Raw genomic sequence first — 18,570 nt, forward strand, 5'->3', positions numbered from 1 at the left:
GCCTTCATAGCGAACGACTCTATTCTATTCTTCCTCTCTTTTCCTCCTTGGTGGCCGGCCCTAGCTTCTCCCTCTTCTTTTCTTCTTGTGGCCAGCAGCAACCCCTCTTGGAGCTTTTGATGGTGGCCGGTTCTAGCTAGGAGAAGAAGGAGAGAAAAGAGTTTTTGTTTCTAGAATCCCTTGGAGCTTGATGGTGGTGGCCGAACCTCACATCTCTTGGAGTTTATGTGGTGGCCGAATCTAGCTTGGAGAAGAAGGAGCTTGGTGGTTCTCGTCTCGGAAGATCGTTGCCCACACAACGTCCGAGATAAAAAGAGGAATACGGTAGAAGATTAAGAGGTTATTTTGCTTAAAAAAAAGGTATAACTAGTAATTGTTTTCCGCATCATACTAGTATTCTTTGTATAGTTATTTATGGAAATACCAAATACAAGAGGCATATGATTCTAGAGTTTTCGAAATAGTTTTTTTCGAGTTTGTGTTTTCTTATTTTTCAAATTTGTGATTCAATTGTTCTTTTTGGTTAACCTAGAGTTATTTAAGGAAATAAATATTAGCTTTCCTTAAAAGGCTTTGCCTAGGTGGTGGTGGTTGCTCCTATATCCAAGAAGGCTATGTGCCTCGCTATGCAGTCCTGGAAGCTGATTTTGGAAATTAATATTTATGGAATTAATAACTTAGGTAGATTTGAATCAATAGTGTTAAGTTCTGCTTGCGATTCAAATCTAAACCATTAAGAACAGATAAGTTAAATTTGGAATCAATGATGTTAAGTTCCGTCTGTGATTCCTAATTTAACTTCTAAAGAACACAATAGGTTATTTAAGGAAAGGTTCGACACTTGTACAAAAATTTTTGTACAGTGGAACCGGTACGTTTTCCTAGGACTAACCAACAATTGGTATCAGAGCTAGGGTTTGCCTCTATGTGTTTGGTTTTCAAATTAGGTTATGCACGTGTCATACATAATTTAGGCAGGATAATAGTAGGATGTGCTAACTTTGTGGTTGCAGGCTCCAACTATTATGTCTTATAGATGTTGTGTGTGATTGGACCCTTGGACATGTCAAGGGCATTATTTTTTTGTGTGCATGATTGTATGTAACTAATATAGCTGGAGCTATATTAGCCCTAGGTTTTAGAATTTTATTTTTCGATCTAGATTACATGTACATTCCATTTATGGAATATAAGATCGATATATGTAAAATTCTATATTTGTCGCAGATCATATCTTAGCGAGGCGTGGTGCTATTGGAGGACCAGAGGCGTAGCGGAATAAGAAGCAAGATAGATGCGACGACTCGACCCGATGGCGGTGGCTAAAGATGACAGCAGCTAGGGTTGGAGCACACGAAGGGCAGTGATGGAAAAGGCCATAATAGTTGGAAAATTAATTTCCATATTTATTGCTTATATTTACTGTGATGTGTGTGTGTATGATATATGCTAGCATAAGTTAAAATTCCTCACCTTAAATAACTAAGTGGGAGAGAGATTAGTATATTAATCCCACTGTCTCCATTACTGGTTTGTAAGTGATGCAACAAGCTTGCGTGTTGGCTCTGAGTGCCTCCCTCCACAACGGATGAGTTTGTTTACGGATCACTAGATCAAACTTACTTAATGGATGGTTATAGGAAGTTATTTAGGATGTGTGTGATCTTCTCCAACTGAAGGGGCACAATTCTATTTAATGGACTTAGTATCAAGTAATGGTATACACTTAGACACATTTAATAGTATCCTCCCCAACGGAGTCACTACTATCACTTGTGTGGCCAAAGGAAAACCAACTATTGATTTGTCATAAAACTAGATTGGCAAGATAATAAAATTAATAAACCCCTCTTACAAATGTTTGAATTTGTATACGTCCACACTAACGTGGCATACATGACTCGGGGTGTTTGAGGTAATTTTATTTGTCAAAAAGTTATATTGACAAGATAGTCAATGGGTAAAACCCTCCTCTTACAAATGTTGATTTTGTATACGTCCACACTAACGGGGCATGCAAAATTCACGGTGTTTTGAGGTGTTGGTAAATTTAAATAGTATTGTTAGAGGAATCAATATTATTTTAAATTTAGAGTCTTGACCAAATATTTGATCAAAGACAAACCAACTATTAATTTTATTTATCATAGGTTGACGAGATAATAAAATTAATGGATAAAATCTCCTTTTAGAATTTGTATACGTCCACACTAACGTGGCATACAAAATTCACGGGGATTTTTGAGATGTTGGTCTTGACCAAATATTTTTGTGATTCTTAGGATTTTAAATGTTAGTCAATCCCCTAGTTGTTATACTATAGAATAGACTTAGCAGTCCCAATTGTAATGATTGGAAAACTTGGACATTAAGGTAGACTGTCCTCTCAGAACTGAGAATAATAACGGTGTATTTTATTAGTTGTTGAAACATATTTAGTGGTGTTATCTACCAGTACATGGTGTGTAGATACAGGAACCACTGATTATGTCTGTAAATCATTGCAGGGGTTCCAGAAAATCCAAAAATTATATAAATCACCGTCCACATGGGCACTGCTGTAAAAGTAGCAGCTGTTGCAGTGGGAGATGTTTATCCTTTGATAGAAATAAAATATGGATTTTAAGAAATTGCTTTTAAGTACCAAGTTTTGAAAGAAATTTATTTCAGTTTCTAAACTATTTAAAGAGTAAATATTGTGTCTATTTTGATAACAAAGTTGTTATCAAGAAAATAGAAAAGATATCTATTCTGGTACGTTGGTTGGCAATTTATAAATCCAATAACTCCCACAATGCAATAAATGGAAATTAATGACACATCTTCTTACTTTAAGAGAAAGCAACCTTTGAAAATGAACCAATCATATTTTTGGCATCTAAGGCTAGGTTATATTAACTTGAGTAGGATTCAAAGGATCTTAACCAATGAACTCTTGGGTTCTTTGGCAGTGGAAATCTTTTCAACCTGCGAGTCTTACTTGGAAAGAAAAATAACCATGAAGCTTTTAAGTCTAAGGGGTTTAGAGCCAAAGATATGTTGAGATTGGTTCATTCTGATTTGTGTAGACCTTTGACTATCCAGGCAAGAGGTTGTTCCGAATATTTCATCTCTTTTATAGACGACTATTCGAGATAAGGATACATTTACTTGACACACCGCAAGTCTAAGTGCTTTGATTAGTTCAAAGAGTACTAGGCTGATGTGGAGTAACGTCAAGGTAAAAGTATCAAGACACTACGGTTAAATCATAGTGGCAAGAACCTCTTAGGAGAGCTTAGGAATCACTTATCAGAAGACGAGACTCAATCCCAATTAACTGCACCAGGTACACCCCAACAGAATGGTGTAGAAAAAGAGGGTATAGGACTCTTATGGAAATGAGTAGATTGATGATGAGTAATTCAAAAAATTACCAAATTCGTTTTAAAGATATACACTGGAAATGGAAGTGAACATAGTACCTTCTAAGTCAGAACTCTCTACTCCCATAGATTTGCAGAATTGATGTAAGCCTAGTCTGAAGCATATTCGGATTTGGGTGGTCTAGCACATGAGAGACATTGATAAGTTGGACGGGAGTTTACTTGTTTGTGAGTTATCCTAGAGAAAAGAAAGGAGGTTTATAGTTCTAAAAATAGAAGGTTATTGTTAGCACTAATGCCCAGTTTTTAGAAGAGGATTATGAACCACAAGCCCATAAGTAAATTTGTTCTTAAAGAAAGGACACGTCTAAGCTAGTACCAACTGTACAAGATGAAATATCACAAGAAACTGCAACACGTATCACAAATGATACACAATTGCAGAAAGTACCTCGTCGTAGTGGGAGGGTTGTTAGGCAACCTAAAAATATTCATGTTTTGGGAGAGTCTTTGGACTCGATACCTGGAGGACATGAACCTGATCTCCGGACATATGACGAAGCACTCCAAGATAAAGATGCAACATCTTTGCAAAGAATACAGAATTAGAATATATGTATTCTAATAGAGTCTGGAAGCTTATAAAATCACCAAATGATGTAAAAGCCATTGGGTAAAAATAAGTCTATAATAGGAAAAGAGGGATAGATAGAAAGGTAGAAACTTTCAAAGCAAGGCTTGTTGAAAAAGGAAACTTTTTTTACCCATAGCCATGCTTAAGTCTACCCGGATTCTTTTATCTATGAGATTAGACAAATGGATGTCAAAACAACTTTCCTTTATGGAAATCTTGAAGAATGCATCCATATAAAGTAACCAGAGAGGTTCATTGCAAAGGGCAAAGAGCATCTAGTATGTAAGCTCAATCGGTCTATGGACTGAAGTAAAGCTTCAAAGTCTTGGTTCATCCGGTTTAATGAAGTAATCCAGTCTTATGGATTTAGTTACCGGATAAGTCTTGTGTATACAAGAAGTGTGATGGAAACATGGTGGTATTTCTTGTACTATACGTAGATGACATTTTTGATAGTTGGAAACAATATCAAGGTGTTATCGGAAGTAAGGGTATGGTTGTCCAAGAAATTGTTATGAAGGACTTAGGAAAGTGAGCATATATTCTTGGGATCAAGGATCGCAAGGAAAAGAATGTTGTGCTTATCCCAAGCTTCATACAATGAGCTCGTTTTAGCATGTAAGACTCTATAAAAGGTTTTTCTACCTTTTGGACATGGAGAAACTTTATCTAAAGTGATGTCTCCAAAGACATGAAAGCAGATAAAGGACATGAAAGCAAGTTCCTTATGCTTTGCTTGTTGGAAAGCCTAATGTATGCTATGCACGAGATTGGATATCTGTTTTGCCCAGTATATAGTTAGCAGATATCGAAGTAACCCAGGACCGGGACACTAGACTGCCGTAAAGCATATATTGAAGTACATGAGAAGGACTAGGGATTATATGCTAGTTTACTAGGCAGATAATTTGATCCCTGTGGGATACACAAATTTTGATTTCCAATCAGATAAGGGACAATAGTAAGTCAACCTCGGGGGTTTTGTGTTTACTTTAGGCGGTAAAGCCATAACTATGGAGGAGTGTTAAGCATAGGTGCTTTTCAGACTCCACTATGGAAGTTGAGTATGTGGCAGCCTCAGAGGCAGCCACAGAAGCTGAATGACTCAGTAACCTCAAGATGGACTTAGATATGATTTTTGGTTTGTCCAAAGATTATTACAATTAATAATATTGGTGCAGTAACAAACTCGAATAAACCATAGTCCATAAGGCAAGTAAACACAATAGAGCGCAAGTACCACCCAATATGAGTAATCGTATAAACGAGAAGTTGTTGCCGCCTAGATTGCATTAGGTGATGACCTATAGATCCTTTCACTAAGGTCCTTAAGGCAAAAGCTTTTGATGGATATGTTGAATGGATGGGAATCAGATGTATGGCAGTATTTATGGCAACATAGTCTTTTAGTATAAGTGGGAGATTGTTGGAGTGTATACTAAAAGCCTATCTTTTGTAAGAATCACATTGGTCAAGTGTCAACATTTATATATATACCAAATGTAGATGTTCAATTAATTTATATTGTAAATAACATAGTGTGTGGTGTCACACACAGAAGATCGTGTTATCGGTTCTTTATAAATTATAAACAGTAGCTCACGACAAAGATGGAAAGGAACAAACCATTGGAAGGTCATAGTATAATTAGGTATTAGTTTATCTTAACTATATAATTATACTAGTACACTTAGAGTGTATTGAATAGGACCATTAGAGGTCGTTTCTTTTTATACTGACTTTATAAAAGAACAAAGACCTCAGTTATTATGGAAGTGTGTACTCTTAATCCTAATATAATAACAAGCACATATATTTGATATTTATTTCTTTAATTTATCAATGGGTGAGATTTAGTTCGATAAATCAATGAGCCCGATAAGTTGGGAAATGATATCACTAATAGTGTGTGTTGTTGATTATAGAAGGAAACTGTGCCCTAGTGATCTAGGTTGATAATGCCCCCAAGAGGAGCTCATAAGGATTGTCATGTTAAACCCTGCAGGTGGACTTAGTCCGACATGACGATAAGGTTGAATGGTACTACTCTTGGACTAAGATATTAATTAAATGAGTTGTCAGTAACTCACTTAATTAGTGGACATTCGACATCTTAAACACAGGGAGACTAACACACTCATAATAAGAAGGAGCCTAAAATGTAATTTGGGATTGGTGCGGTAGTTTAATAATAGTTATTTAGTGGAATGAATTATTATTGATGAAATTAAGTTATGTGTTCGGGGCGAACACAGGATGCTTAATTTCATCGGGAGACCAAAACCAATTCCTCCTCTCGGTCCCTATCGTAGCCTCTTGTATATATAGATTTATACCCACCACATACCCACCTTCTTACCCATCCTAATGGGGCCGGCCAAGCTAGCTTAAAACCCAAGCTAGGGCCGGCAAAGACCAAGTGGATGAGCCAAGTTGGTGGCTGGCCAAAGCTTGGGTCCCAAGCTTAGGTGGCCGACCACTAGAAATTAAAAGGAATTTTTTATTAAAATTATTTCTTATGTGGATATCATGGTTTTAAAAGAGAGTTTAAAATTTAAATCTTTCCTTTTATAGCTTTCTACAAAAGATTAAGAAAAGATTTGAAATCTTTCCTTATTTGTAGATTGAAAGGAGATTTTAATTTTGAGAAAACTTTCCTTTTTAACCATGATCATAATTTAAAAGAGAGTTTTAAAAATTAAATATTCTCTTTTATTAGTTTCTACAAAAGATTAAGAAAAGATTTGATATCTTTCCTTATTTGTAGATTGAAAAGAGATTTTAATTTTTAGAGATAACTTTCCTTTTTGAAAATTATCCACATGTTTAAAAGAAAGATTTTAATTTATAAAATTTCCTTTTTACTAACCAATCATGAAGGGATTAAAATTATTGAAATTTTTTATAAATTTCTGGAAACAAATTAAGAATTTTTAATTCTTTCCTTGTTTTGGGGAGAAAGTGGCCAACCATTGAAATTGAGAAAAGAAATTTGATTTTAATTAATTAAAATTTTTCTTTTCATGGCAAAAGAAATAAGGAAGTTATTATTTAAATTTCCTTATTTTCCAAGACCAAGGTGTAACGACCCAATTTTCCCTATTCTGAGTTTCAAACGTCCATAAAAATGTTTGAAAATACTGTTAAAATATTCTAGAGATTTTTAGGAATTTTTAGAGTATTTTTACGTAATTTTTGGAGGTCGTTTAGTATTTTTACAAAACCAAAGAAGTTTAAGCAAAAAAGTGTTGGAGAAGAGGTTCGAACCCGCGACCTCGGGTCGGACCAAACCAAACCAAACCGGCTTGACCAGCTAGGATAAGGGATTGATGTTAATCTCAAATAGAGTTAAATAAGGTTATAGTATAGTTGAGTTATATCCGACTACTTATAAAAGGAAATAAGTTTTGGGATTTTAGAAAACCTAACTTCTCCTCTCTAAATTCCTCTTCGCCTTCTCCCTCGCGACGGCGCAAGTACTCTCGGCGGAAACCAGGAGCAGCTAGGGTTGGAGATTCCGACGCCGGCGAAGCTTCCCTCCAACCGTCCTTCATCCACGGTGGCTGTTCCCGACGGAGAGAAGCCCGAGAGCTCAGGGGACACGCCGGAAAAGGGATCTACCTAGCCCTAGAAGTTCCCTTCCCTTCTTCTCAGTTGTAAGTGCAAGGGCAAGCAAAGGTAAGTACTACTCACCTGCGGTAGGAGTTGCTTCGAGTTTTGCTTCGATTTGTTGGCTTTCGGAATTGAAGTTGTATGGATTTTGAAGTCTTTTGATTTCTGCCGTGAGCTCTTTGAGAAGGGATTGGGGTTTTTGTTTGATGATACTGCCGTAAGAGAAGGGTTGGGGAAATAGAAGGAGGAGATTTCTTAAGTTTTGTTCCCGGTTGTGTGGAATTGCCATGGTTAGTGTCGTTGCTCAATTTTCTCTCCTTGCTGTCACAATGAACATGAGATGTTATGTGCCGTGTAGTGCTAGGTAGGTTGAATTCTTCAATTCTTCCATGCTTTGTGGAGATGCCATTTCCGGATTGTGTATATGTATTCTTGGAATTCAGTTTTGTTGCCAAGCAATGAGCATGAATTAGTTAGATACTTTCGTGGCTTAGTTTAGCATTTCAGCTGCAGATTTCTTGCTAAGATCCGAACAAGAATAGCCCTAGATTTCAGATCAGCTTTAGACTCTTCTTCTTGCTGGGTTACTAAGTAGGAGTGGTATTCTTTTGATATGCAGCCCTAAACTTGTTTATTTCCAGCAACCGGGCATGAAAACTTCTTTTCACAGCAGTAGAGTTTTATTCCAATGAGCAGATTGCTAATTTTTCTATTAGTAAAACTTGAGTGGTATTGTTTAGTTTTTCCCTTTGCTATTGAACATGCATGATCGGACTTCATGTACTATTTCTTTGCTATAGATTTAAGCAGGAGCAGTAGTTGAATGTGTTTAACTTTCACAGCTTGATCTTCACAGTATGCTTAACTTGATTCCATTGCGTGCCTAGTAGTTAAATCTATTCTTACAGCATGTTTAGAAAGCCTAAAATCACCTTCCTTTGCTCTATTATATGGCATGATTAGTAAGTTCAAAGTCACTCTCCTTGATTTGGTTTTATAACATGCTAGAGGGTTCAAACTGATTTCCCTAGTGTATTTGTATATAGCATGCTTAGTTAATTGTAATCTTATACCTGTTAAATACATTTACAGGACTCTAATAAACTCTAATAAAAGAGTATGAGAAGTATGAGTCAAGAAAAAGACTAAAGTCTAGTTAAAAAGAGATAACAAGTAAGTAAAGCAAGAGGCTAGTACCCGACATCCAAGAGCTTGTCGTTAAACAAATCCAGGTGACCATTTCCGAGGTCTTGGCCCTGGTAGACCGAGGTATGCTCTTTTAGGATTGGTGGCTCGCAACCCCAACCTATTAGGGAACGCGCATGAGTTGGTACTAGGCCTGGGCCCAAGAAAAGAAAACCCAAGAAAAGAAAACCCAAGAAAAGAAAACCAAAGAAAAGAAAAGTTAAGAAAGAAAGAAAGAAGAAGTGAGTAAAAGATAGGAATTAAAAGATTAATTTCTAACACAAGGATATAAGAAATGAAACAAGTTACATGCTTAGAATAAATAAGAATGGTTAGTTTCTTTAATTCTAAGTTTACATAGTTAGTTTCTTGTTATTCTGCTTGATACTGAGTATGATTTGTATCTAGTCCATTTTCTGTATACCATGAGCATATGCAGATAGTTTTAGTATTTCAGTTTCAGTACTTATGCATTTCATGTATGCATTTCGAGTTTTGTGAGATAGATTAGTACTTACTAAGCGTTTTCGCTTATAGATCTTGTTTCTTTCCTCCTACCGCAGATAAAGGAAAAGCTAAGATATGAAGGGAGGCGATAGGGTGGTGGTGATGATGGATGTGTGTGGTGGCTGAACTATGGAGGGATCCAGAGGGGACTAGCAAGACTTATTCATTTAGAGTTTATGTCTAGTTCATTTTCCTTATTTCCATTATGAAATCATGAGTTTATGCTTGAGTCCGAAGTGCATTGTAGCTTGTTATGCTTTGTTCTGAGAGTTTTGAGTTTAATTCTTATTGCTAGTTTAGTTTTGATTAGAATATGATTTATTAATGCGTGGTTGTGAAGAATATTGTGATCCAGCCGCATGTGGCTGTGTATATCTTTTATGTATTGTGGATTTGGTCACCGGTACAGGGGAGACTCTGCCGAATTTTTCGGTGGGAATCCCTCTGAACTGTGATAAAATCTACCTGACTCCAATTATAGAGTCAGTGCCACTAGGAGGGAAGTTATAGTTAGGTAACAATCTCCCTTAGAGAGTAGTAGTAAGAAAGGGTGGTTGTTACACAAGGATTATAAAAGAGGGGGTAGAGGTGCCTTCATAGTGAACAACTCTATTCTATTCTTCATCTCTTTTCCTCCTTGGTGGCCGGCCCTAGCTTCTCCCTCTTCTCTTCTTCTTGTGGCCGGCGGCAACCCCTCTTGGAGCTCTTGATGGTGACCGGTTCTAGCTAGGAGAAGAAGGAGAGAAAGGAGTTTTTGTTTCTAGCATCCCTTGGAGCTTGATGGTGGTGGCCGAACCTCACATCTCTTGGAGTTTATGTGATGGCCGAATCTAGCTTGGAGAAGAAGGAGCTTGGTGGTTCTCGTCTCGGAAGATCGTTGCCCACACAACGTCCGAGATAAAAAGAGGAATACGGTAGAAGATCAAGAGGTTATTTTGCTTACAAAAAAAGGTATAACTAGTAATTGTTTTCCGCATCATACTAGTTTTCTTTGTATAGTTATTAATAGAAATACCAAACACAAGAGGCATATGATTCTAGAGTTTTCGAAATAGTTTTTTTCGAGTTTTTGTTTTCTTCTTTTTCAAATTTGTGATTCGATTGTTCTTTTTGGTTAACCTAGAGTTATTTAAGGAAATAAATATTAGCTTTCCTTAAAAGGCTTTGCCTAGGCAGTAGTGGTTGCTCCTATATTCAAGAAGGCTATGTGCCTCGCCATGCAGTCCTGGAAGTCGATTTTGGAAATTAATATTTATGGAGTTAATAACTTAGGTAGATTTGGATCAATAGTGTTAAGTTCCGCTTGCGATTCAAATCTAAACCATTAAGAACAAATAAGTTAAATTTGGAATCAATGATGTTAAGTTCCGTCTGCGATTCGTAATTTAACTTCTAAAGAACACAATAGGTTATTTAAGGAAAGATTCGACACTTGTACAAAAATTTTTGTACAGTGGAACTGGTGCATTTTCCTAGGACTAACCAACAGTAAGATCTATGGGTTAGATCAAGATAGCCATATCTTTGGGTAGCGATCCCCTGGTGAGGATACGGAGAAGCACTTTCATAGTAGTGGATTCGTCGTCCTCGTACAATGTCATCTTAGGGAGACCGACACTGCATGAGTTCCGGGCGGCAGTCTCCACTTTCCACTAGAAGATCAAGTTCCCTGTGGGAGATCAAGTCGAGGAAGTCAGAGGTGAGAAGTTGGTCTCTCGCAGGTGTTACATCAACATGGTGAAGGTGGAGGCTCGCAAGGCTCAAAGAACCCAGGATGGCAGTATCCACATCATCCAAGAGGAGCCTCTGCCTATAGCAGAGGAGCTCATCCCTTGGGATGAGGCCCATCTCTATCCCGAGCATCCAGAAAGCCTCACTCGCATATCCAGCCACCTGCCTATCGAGATTAAGACAGACCTGGTTTAATTCTTAACGCGCAATAGGGACGTCTTCACTTGGTCCCCCGAAGAGCTACCGAGAGTCAGGCTCGAGATGGCTGAGCACAAACTACATCTTCTGCCTGATTCTCAGCCCGTCAAGTAGAAGAAGCGAAACTTCTTAGCTGAGAAAAATAAGATCATCCGAGCTAGCTCTTGAAAGCAGGACATATTAGAGAAGTGAAATTCCTGCCCTAGCTCTCTAATGTGGTCTTGGTGTCTAAATCCAATAATAAGTGGAGAGTTTTCATCGACTTCCGAGACCTCAACCGCACCAGCTGTAAGGACTGCTACTCGCTACCCAGGATTGATCAGATGGTAAACTCAACCTCAGGTTGCGAAAGGATCTGCATACTCGATGCTTTCCAAGGGTACCACCAAATCCCTCTAGCTCGGGAAGATCAAGAGAAGGTCAGCTTCATCACGGCAGATGATACTTTCTGTTACACCGTCATGCCTTTTGGATTACAAAATGTAGGAGCTACGTATCAAAGAATGATGGAGAAGATCTTCCGAGAGCAGATAGGTCGAAACGTGGAGGTCTATGTAGATGACATCCTCATCAAGTCCACTCTGGCGATCAATTTGATCTATGATATAGAGGAGACCTGCGGCACGCTACGACAATATGTGTTGAAGTTAAATTTATTGAAGTGCTTGTTTGGAGCTAGGGGGGATTCTTGGGATACCTCATTATCGAGAGGAGACTCGAGGCCAACCCAGAGAAAGTTCAAGCACTTTGAGACATGAAAGCACCTCAAAATCTAAAGGAAGCCCAGAAGCTGGTGGGTAGAATAACTACGCTATCCCGATTCATATCGCGGTCTGCAGATCGGGCACTGCCTTTCTTCAAGGTGCTTAAGAGAACTGCCAAGTTTCAATGGAATGTAGAATGCAGCCAAGCCTTCGACGAATTGAAAAAGCACTTGGAGATCTTGCCCTCACTGTTTAAGTCTATTGCAGGGGAGTCACTCTGGGTCTATCTGTCAACCATCCCTGAGGCCATGGGGGTGGTGTTGGTAAAGGAGCAAGATGATGTATAATGATCAGTGTACTTCTTTAGACACTTATTGAAAGGGGTCGAGTCCCGATACACAGCTTTGGAAAAATTGATTTATGGATTGGTACTCATGGCTCGCCGCTTAAGACCTTACTTCTTGGTACACCCCATCACAGTCCTGACCAATAGCACCATAGGGAAGGCTCTTACTAACATGGAGGTAGCAGGTCGTCTCATCAAATGGACAACTGAGTTAGGATAATATGACATACAGTACCAGCCCTAAATAGAAATTAAATCACAAGCCTTAGCAGATTTTCTTACGGAAGTCCATCAACCTAATTCCGAAGAAACTTGGAAGATCTATGTAGATGGGTCATCCACTCAGTAGAGAAGTGAAGTGGGGATACTCTTGATATCCCCTCAGGAAGATATCCTGCAACTGGCCATAAGGTTAAATTTTAAAGCCACTAATAACGAGACAGAATATGAGACGCTATTGGCAGGGCTGCAAGTAGCTCGGCATGTCGGAGCCGCCCGGGTGGTCATTTATTCAGATTCTCAGCTCGTAGCTTAGCAAATAGCGGGTAACTTTAAGGTTAACAGTGACAAGCTGCAGGTATACAAGGAAGCATATGAGAAAACGAAAGAAGATTTCAAGGAAGTCACATTGACTAAGATTCCCCGAGCAGATAACCAAAGGGCTGATGAACTAGCTAAAATGGCTAGCTCTTTGACCACTTGGGTGCTAGATAGGTCGATAGCCTAGACCTTCCTAATAGCTCAGATAGACCTGCAGAACAATATCGATGAGCTAATCCACTGGAGAGCCCCAATGATCACTTATCTTCAGCAGGGCGTCTTGCCTATGGATCAGGAAGAAGCCAAATTAATCAGGAAAAGAGCTCATGTGTATATACCCTGATCGGGGACCAACTATACAAACGAGCATTCTCCAGACTACTGCTTAAATGTTTAGGAACGGAGGAGGCAGAGTATGCTCTGCAAGTAGTACATCAGGGGTGCTGTGGTAACCATGTTGAAGGAAGGATGCTGGCTCAAAAAGTATTACTGTCCAGGTATTACTGGCCCACTCTGTAGAAATATGCTCAGCGATTAGTTGCTTATCTTGCCAAAAGCATCAGAAACTGACTCATCTGCCGACTAACATGTTGAAAACTTTAATAGTCTCATACCCCTTTGATCAATGGGACATGGACATTGTGGGATCATTTCCAATGACACCAGGTCAGAAATGATTCTTGCTCGTAGTAGTGGACTACTTTTCCAAATGGGTGGAACAAGAAGCCCTGGCCAGGATTACTGAGGGAGCCATTATGCAATTTCTATGGAAGAACATCTTATGCCGATTTAGAATACCACACAAGCTGGTCTCAGATAATGGAAGGTAGTTCTAAAGGCACAAGATCAAGGAATGGTGTTGAGAATTTGAAATAGCCTGGGCCTTCACGTCCGTAGCTTATCCTCAAAGTAATGGGCAAACGGAGGTCACCAACAAAGAGATAGTTGTTGACATTCAGCAAGTGTACAGAAATGTCGTAAGTAATAATAAAAGATATCGTATCCACAGGGACTGGAATAACCACTAAAGACTTCTCAACGCAAATTAGCTAAACAAATTATCAATTGGTTTTCAGAAACTAAGTGCAACTAATGAAAAGCAAACATAGAAATAAAAGAAATAGAAACAAGAATAAGGGCTATGATAAATGGATGTTTTAGGAGTTTTAGTTTCTTTGTAAGGTTAATCAATGTAAATGATCTACCAAATCTTATTCCTCAATTGTCCATCATTTGTAGAAGGTTACCGGTGCTAGAGTGTATACTAAAAGCCTAGCTTTTGTAAACATTTATTTTTGAAATAAAAGAATCACATTGGTCAAATGTCTACATTTATTTATTCAGTGTAGTTGTTCAATTAATTTATATTGTAGATAACATAGTGTGTAGTGTCACACACAGAAGATCATGTTATCAGTTCTTTATAAATTATAAACAGTTGCTCACGACTAAGATGGAAAGGAACAAACCATTGGAATAGTCGTAGTGTAATTAGGTATTAGTTTATCTTGACTAATAAATTACACTAGTACACTCTAAGTGTATTGAGTAGGACCATTTAAGGTAAGTTCTTTTTATACTGACTTAATAAAAGAACAAAACCTTAGTTATTATGGAAGTGTGTGCTCTTAATCCTAATATAATAACAAGCACATATATTTAGTATTTATTTCTTTGACTTATCAAAGGGTGAGATTTAGCTTGATAAATAAATAGGCCCGATAAGTTGGGAAATGATATTACTTATAGTGTGTGTCGTTGACTATAGAAGGAAACTGTGTCCTAGTCATCTAGGTTGAGAATGCCCCCAAGAGGAGCTCATAAGGATTTTCATGTTAAACCCTGCAGGTGGACTTAGTCCGACATGACAATGAGGTTGAGTGGTACTACACTTGGACTAAGATATTAATTAAAATGAGTTGTCAGTAACTCAATTAATTAGTGGACATTCGATATCTTAAACACAGGGAGACTAACACACTCATGATGAGAAGGAGCCCATAATGTAATTTGGGATTGGTGCAGTAGTGCAATAATAACTCTCTAGTGGAATGAGTTATTCTTGATGAACTTGAGTTGTGTGTTCGGGGCGAACACGGGATACTCAAGTTCGTCGGGAGGCCAAAACCAATTTCACCTCTAGGTCCCTGTCGTAGCCTTATTAAAGCCTCAAGTCCATCCAAATAAAAACCCATCTTGGTGTCCAAGAAGGGGGCCGACCCAAGGTTTGGTGACCGAGCCAAGGGCCAGCCACCATCTCCTCAAGAGGGTCAACCCTATGCTTGGTGCCCAAGCAAAGGAGGGGCCGACCACTATATTTCAAATTAGGAGGGGTGTTTTGAATTTTTAAAATATTCTTTTTGTAAATAACTACAAGTTTAAAAGAGAGATTTTAAAATTTAAAACTTTCGTTATTTGAATTAGGCCACATGGTTTAAAAGAGAGTTTTAAAAGTTTTAAAACTTTCCTTATTTAACCATCCTCATGGTTTTTTAAAAGAGAGTTTTAAATTTAAAACTTTCCTTTTTTGTAACCATGTTAAAAAAGGAAATTTTAGAAGAGAAGTTTTAAATTTTAAAACTTGGTTTTAATTTTTTAAAACTTTCCTTTTTTAACATCCACATAAGGAAAGAGAGCTTGTAAAATTTTATAAGAGGATTTCTTCTTTTATAAAATTTTATAAAAAAATATTTCTCTTGATGATGATGTGTCTAGCCACCCTTGCTTGGTGTCCAAGCAAAGGGTTGGCCATTAAAAGCATCCAATCATCCATGATTCAATCAATTGAATCAATGATTGATGATTAAATCAATCAAGAGGAAAGAAAAGGAAAAATAAAAGGGGAAAAGGAAAAACAAGAGGAAAATTTTAATTTTTGTAAAAAGTCTTTCCTTATTTGCCTTGGGCAAGTAATATAAAAGAAGGGGAGAGGAGGCCTCATGCATTATCAATTCTTATTCTCAAGTTGGTGCTCCCTCTTGTGGTCGACCCTCTCCCTCTTCTTTTCCCCTTGCTCTCTTTTGTTCTCTTGCGGTGGTGGCCGAATTTTAAAGAAGGAGAAAGAAGGCTTTGGGGTGGTGTTCATCTTGGAGGATCGTCGTCCACACGACGTCCAAGGCGAGGTGAGGAATATGGCAGAAGATCTCGAGGTTATTAGCATACAAAGAAAAGGTATAACTAGTAATTTTTTTCCGCATCATGCTAGTTATTTTTCTTTGTATGAATTCCAAACACAAGAGGCATTAGATTCTAGTTTTTCGAATTTGTAATTCGAGTTGTGTTTTTTTTTGTTTTTCGAATTTGTGATTCGATTGTTCTTTTCGGTTAAAGCTAATGTTATTTTAGGATATTAAATATTGAATTTCTATTAAAGGCTTTGTCGAGGTAGTGGTGGATGATCCCATACCCAAGAAGGCCTAATGCCTCACTATGTTTGACCTGGTAGCCGATTTTAGAAATAAATATTTAATTAACTTTATAACATAGGTTGATTTGGATCAATAGTGTTAAGTTTCTCTTGCGATCCAAATCTAAACCATTAAGAACAGATAAGTTAAATTTGGAATCAATAATGTTAAGTTCCGTTTGCGATTCCTAATTTAACTTCTAAAGAACACAATAGGTTGTTTAGGAAAGGTTCGACACGTGTATAAAATTTTTATATAGTGGAACCGGTATGATCTTCCTAGGACCAACCAACAATTGGTATTAGAGCTAGGGTTTGCCTCTGTGTATTTTGGTTTCTGTTAATTATGCACATGTCATACATAATTTAGGCAGGATAATAGTAGGATGTGCCAACTTTGAGGTTACAGGCTCCAACTATTATAGCTTATGGTTTTTTTGTGTGATTCGACCCTTGGACATGTCAAGGGAATTTTATTGTGTGTGCATTATTGTAATATTAAATACTGCAGGAGTTGTATTAGTTATTAGGATTTTACATTTTTGTTTCAATCTAGATTACATGTACATTCCCTTGTGCAATATAGGATCGATAAATGTAAAATTCTATTTTTGTCACGGATCATATCCTTATGAGGCGTGGTACTATTGGAGCACCAGAGACGCAGCGGAATAAGAAACAAGATGGATGCGGCGACGGGACCCGATTGTGGTGGCCAAAGATGGTAGCAGCTAGGGTTTGCAGCACATGGAGGACAGTGATAGAAAATGCCATAATAGTTGGAAAAATATTTTTCCATATTTGTTGCTTTATTTTTTGTGATGTGTGCTCGCATAGTTTAAAATTCCTCACCTTAAATAACTAAGTGGGAGAGGGATTTTTAAATAAATTCCACGGTCTCCAATGTTGGTTTGTAAGTGATGCAACAAGCTTGCGTGTTGGCTCTGAGTGCCTCCCTCCACAACGGATGGGTTTGTTGCGGATCACTAGATCAAACTTTCTTTATGGATGGTTATAGGAAATTATTTAGGAGCGTGTGATCTTCTCCAACTGAAGGGGCATAATCCTATTTAATGGACTAAGTATCAAGTAATGATATATACTTAGACGCATTCAATAGTATCCTCCCCAACGGAGTCACTGCTATTGTTTTGTGTGACCAAAGGAAAACCAACTATTAATTTTATTTGTCATAAAGTTTGGATGATAAGATAATAAAATTAATGGGTAAGACCCTCCTCTTATAAATGTTGAATTTGTATACGTCCACACTAACGTGGCATGCAATATTCACGGTGTTTTGAGGTGTTGGTAAATTTAAATAGTATTATTTTGGGGAATCAATATTATTCTAAATTTAGAGTCTTGACCAAAGTTTATTTTGTGATTTTTAGGATGACTTTCAACCCACTGACCATTATACTGAAAGAGAATAGACTTACTGGTCCAAACTATATAGATTGGAAAAGAAACTTGAACATTATCTTAACTGTTGAAAGCTATAAGTTTGTACTGTCAGAGGTATGCCCAGATACACCTAACAGTGATTCTACCCCAGAGGAGATTGAGTATCATAAGAAATGGGTAAAAGCAGATGAGATGGCGCAGTGTTACATTTTGGCTTCAATGTCAAATGTATTGCAACATCAGCATCAAGATTTATCAACTGCTTATGATATAATGAACAATCTCAAAGACTCTTTGGGCACCAGAGTTGGACTGCTAGGCAAGAGGCAATGAGAAAGTTAATGACAGCCACCATGTCAGAGGAGACACCCGTAAGGGATCATATCCTCAAAATGATGGCTTATCTGAACGAAATACAAGTTCTTGGTGGAGAAATCAATGGGAAAACCCAAGTCGATATTATTCTCCAAATGCTATCTAGAAGTTTTGAGCAGTTCCGCCTGAACTATAACATGAACAAAAGGGAGTATACGTTGGCAGAACTTCTGACAGAACTACAGGTAGCAGAAGTATATTTCGTCATAGTTCTCAGATTCACTATGCTGAAAATGGTTCTACTTCTAAGTCGAAACGCAAGAAGAAGAAGAAACAGGTTGGTTTAGCAAAGAAGGTGAATAAACCTCTAGGAACAGGACCAAAAGCTGGAATGAAGAAGTCAAAGGGCAAGTGCTTCATCTGCAAGCAGGCTGGACATTGGAAAGCAGACTGTCCTCGTAGGAATCAGAACAATAAAGGTATATCTCATACTCTAGTAGTTGAAACATGTTTAGCGGTGTTATCTACCAGCACCTGGTGTGTAGATACAGGAGCCACTGATCATCTCTGCAACTCTTTGCAGGGGTTCTAGGAAACCCGACGATTATTTGAAGGAGAGA

This window comes from Zingiber officinale, chromosome 2A, assembly GCF_018446385.1.
Source record: "Zingiber officinale cultivar Zhangliang chromosome 2A, Zo_v1.1, whole genome shotgun sequence".
NCBI classification, from domain to species: domain Eukaryota; kingdom Viridiplantae; phylum Streptophyta; class Magnoliopsida; order Zingiberales; family Zingiberaceae; genus Zingiber; species Zingiber officinale.